This window comes from Homarus americanus, unplaced genomic scaffold (assembly GCF_018991925.1).
Source record: "Homarus americanus isolate GMGI-L3 unplaced genomic scaffold, GMGI_Hamer_2.0 scaffold53233, whole genome shotgun sequence".
Taxonomy (NCBI): Eukaryota; Metazoa; Arthropoda; class Malacostraca; order Decapoda; family Nephropidae; genus Homarus; species Homarus americanus.
The window spans coordinates 3,780,315-3,785,061 of record NW_024751660.1 but is presented as its reverse complement, the minus strand read 5'-3'; positions in this window follow the sequence as shown (position 1 = coordinate 3,785,061).

Below are 4,747 nucleotides of genomic sequence, written 5' to 3'. Positions count from 1 at the left end.
GGTTATCTACTTTCCCGAAAAGTAGATAGATTTTCTACTTTTCGGGAAAGTAGATTATCGACTTTTCGCAGGAAATTTGTATCATAAAAACGGGAAATATCTACTTTCCGGAAAGTTGGTTATCTACTTTCCCGAAAAAGTAGACAGATTTTCTACTTTTCGGGAAAGTAGATTATCGACTTTTCGGGGGAAGCAGATTTTCGAATTTGGGAAATATTACCTAATTTTTGCGAAGTAGATTATCATAGAAAACGGAAATTTGTATCATATTAAATGAAATATCTACTATCCGGGAAGTAGATTATCGACTTTTCGAAGTAGATTTTCGAATTATAGGGCAATATTACCTAATTTTGCGAAGTAGATTATCATAGAAACGGGAAATTTGTATCATAAAACTGGGAAATATCTACTATCCGGGAAAGTAGATTATCGACTTTTCGGGGAAGTAGATTTTCGAATTTTGGGCAATATTACCTAATTTTGCGAAGTAGATTATCATAGAAAACGGGAAATTTGTATCATAAAAACTGGGAAATATCTACTTTCCGGAAAGTTGGTTATCTACTTTCCCGAAAAATAGATAGTTCTACTTTTTGGGAAAGTAGATTATCGACTTTTCGGGAAGTAGATTTTCGAATTTTGGAAATATTACCTAATTTTGCGAAGTAGATTATCATAGAAAAATTTGTATCATAAAAACGGAAATATCTACTTTCCGGGAAGAGTTGGTTATCTACTTTCCCGAAGTGGATAGATTTTCTACTTTCGGGAAGGTAGATCATCGACTTTCGGGGAAGTAGATTTTCGAATTTTGGGGAAATATTACCTAATTTAGCGAAGTAGATTATCATAGAAAACGGAAATTTGTATAATAAAAATGGGAAATATCTACTTTCCGGAAAGTTGATTATCTACTTTCCGAAAAGTAGATAGCTACTTTTTCGGGAAAGTAGATTATCGACTTTTCGGGAAGTAGATTTTCGAATAATGGGGAAATATTACGTAATTTTGCGAAGTAGATTATCATAGAAAACGGGAAATTTGTATCATAAAAATGGGAAATATCTACTTTCCGGAAAGTTGGTTATCTACTTTCATGAAAAGTAGATAGATTTTCTACTTTCGGGGAAAGTAGATTATCGACTTTTCGGGGAGTAGATTTTCGAATTTTGAAATATTACGTAATTTTGCGAAGTAGATAATCATAGAAAACGGGAAATTTGTATCATAAAAAATGGGAAATATCTACTTTCCGGGAAAGTTGGTTATATACTTTCGAAAAGTAGATACATTTTCTACTTTTCGGGAAAGTAGATTATCGACTTTTCTCGGGAAGTAGATTTTCGAGTTTTGTGGGAAATATTACCTAATTTTGCAGTAGATTATCATAGAAAACGGAAATTTGTATCATAAAAATGGGAAATATCTACTTTCCGGGAAAGTTGGTTATCTACTTTCGAAAAGTGACAGATTTTCTACTTTTCGGGAAAGTAGATTATCGACTTCGGGGAAGCAGATTTTTGAATTTGGGAAATATTACCTAATTTTGCAGTAGATTATCATAGAAACGGAAATTTGTATCATATTAAATGGGAAATAACTACTATCCGGGAAAGTAGATTATCGACTTTTGAAATGAATTTTCGTTGTAGAAATATTACCAATTTTGCAAAGTAGGATTATCACAGAAAACGGGAAATTTGTATCATAAAAATGGGAAATATTTACTTCCGGAAAGTTGGTTATCGACTTTTTCTGGGGGAGTAGATTAACTTAGGGAAATACCTAATTTGCGAAGTAGATTATCATAGAAAACGGGAAATTTGTATCATAAAAAATGGGAAATATCTACTTTCCGGGAAAGTTGGTTGTCTACTTTCCCGAAAAGTAGATAGATTTTCTACTTTTCGGGAAAGTAGATTATCGACTTTTCGGGGAAGTAGATTTTCGAATTTTGGGGGAAATATTACCTAATTTTGCGAAGTAGAATATCATAGAAAACGGGAAATTTGTATCATAAAAAATGGGAAATATCTACTTTCCGGGAAAGTTGGTTATCTACTTTCCCGAAAAGTAGATCGATTTTCTACTTTTCGGGAAAGTAGATTATCGACTTTTCGGGGAAGTAGATTTTCGAATTTTGGGGGAAATATTACCTAATTTTGTGAAGTAGATTATCATAGAAAACGGGAAATTTGTATCATAAAAAATGGGAAATATCTACTCTCCGGGAAAGTTGGTTATCTACTTTCCCGAAAAGTAGACAGATTTTCTACTTCTCAGGAAAGTAGATTATCGACTTTTCGGGGAAGTAGATTTTCGAATTTGGGGGGAAATATTACGTAATTTTGCGACGTAGATTATCATAGAAAACGGGAAATTTGTATCATAAAAATGGGAAATATCTACTTTCCGGGAAAGTTGGTTATCTACTTTCCCGAAAAGTAGATAGATTTTCTACTTTTCGGGAAAGTAGATTATCGACTTTTCGGGGAAGTAGATTTTCTAATTTTGGGGGAAATATTACCTAATTTTGCGAAGTAGACTATCATAGAAAACGGGAAATTTGTATCATAAAAAATGGGAAATATCTATTTTCCGTGAAAGTTGGTTATCTACTTTCCCGAAAAGTAGATAGATTTTCTACTTTTCGGGAAAGTAGATTATCGACTTTTCGGGGAAGTAGATTTTCGAATTTTGGGGAAATCGTACCTAATTTTGCGAAGTAGATTATCATAGAAAACGAGAAATTCGTATCATAAAAAATGGGAAATTTGTATCATAGAAAAAGGAAATTTGTATCATAAAAAACGGGAAATATCTACTTTCCGGGAAAGTTGGTTATCTACTTTCCTGAAAAGTGGATAGATTTTCTACTTTTCGGGAAAGTAGATCATCGACTTTTCGGGGAAGTAGATTTTCGAATTTTGGGGGAAATATTACCTAATTTAGCGAAGTAGATTATCATAGAAAACGGGAAATTTGTATAATAAAAAATGGGAAATATCTACTTTCCGGGAAAGTTGGTTATCTACTTTCATGAAAAGTAGATAGATTTTCTACTTTTCGGGAAAGTAGATTATCGACTTTTCGGGGAAGTAGATTTTCGAATTTTGGGGGAAATATTACGTAATTTTGCGAAGTAGATAATCATAGAAAACGGGAAATTTGTATCATAAAAAATGGGAAATATCTACTTTCCGGGAAAGTTGGTTATCTACTTTCCCGAAAAGTAGATACATTTTCTACTTTTCGGGAAAGTAGATTATCGACTTTTCTCGGAAGTAGATTTTCGAATTTTGTGGGAAATATTACCTAATTTTGCGAAGTAGATTATCATAGAAAACGGGAAATTTGTATCATAAAAAATGGGAAATATCTACTTTCCGGGAAAGTTGGTTATCTACTTTCCCGAAAAGTAGACAGATTTTCTACTTTTCGGGAAAGTAGATTATCGACTTTTCGGGGAAACAGATTTTTGAATTTGGGGGGAAATATTACCTAATTTTGCGAAGTAGATTATCATAGAAACGGGAAATTTGTATCATATTAAATGGGAAATATCTACTATCCGGGAAAGTAGATTATCGACTTTTTGGGGAAGTAGATTTTCAAATTTTGGGGGAAATATTACCTAATTTTGCGAAGTAGATTATCATAGAAAACGGGAAATTTGTATCATAAAAAATGGGAAATATCTACTTTCCGGGAAAGTAGATTATCGACTTTTCGAGGAAGTAGATTTTCGAATTTTGGGGGAAATATTACCTAATTTTGCGAAGTAGATTATCATAGAAAACGGGAAATTTGTATCATAAAAAACGGGAAATATCTACTTTCCGGGAAAGTTGGTTATCTACTTTCCCGAAAAGTAGATAGATTTTCTACTTTTCGGGAAAGTAGATTATCGACTTTTCGAAATGAATTTTCGGGAAAGTTATTATCTACTTTCCCGAAAAAATAGATCTACTTTTCGGGAAAGTAGATTATCAATTTTCGGGAAGTATATTTCGAATTTTGGGAAATATTACGTAATTTTGCAGAAGTAGATTATCATAGAAACGGGAAATTTGTATCATAAAAAACAGGAAATATCTACTTTCCGGGAAAGTTGGTTATCTACTTTCCGAAAAGTAGATAGATCTACTTTTCGAGAAAGTAGATTATCGACTTTCGGGAAGTAGATTTTCAGATTTGGAAATAACCTAATTTTGCGAAGTAGATTATCATAGAAAACGAGAAATTTGTATCATAAAAATGGGAAATATCTACTTTCCGGGAAAGATGGTTATCTACTTTCCCGAAAATAGACAGATTTTCTACTTTTCGGGAAAGTAGATTATCCACTTTTCGGGAAGTAGATTTTTCGAATTTTGGAAATATTACCTAATTTTGAAGTAGATGATCATAGAAAACGGGAAATTTATCATAAAAACAGGAAATATCTACTTCCGGGAAAGTTGGTTATCTACTTTCCGGAAATTGTTATCTACTTTCCCGAAAAGTAGATAGCTTTTCTACTTTTCGTTAAAGTAGATTATCGACTTTTCGAAGTAGATTTGAATTTTGAAATATTACCTAATTTTGCGAAGTAGATTATCATAGAAACGGGAAATTTGTATCATAAAAACGAAATGTCTACTTTCCGGAAAGTTGGTTATCTACTTTCTCGAAAGTAGATAATTTCTACTTTTCGGAAGTAGATTATCGACTTTTCGGGGAAGTAGATTTTCGAATTTGGGGT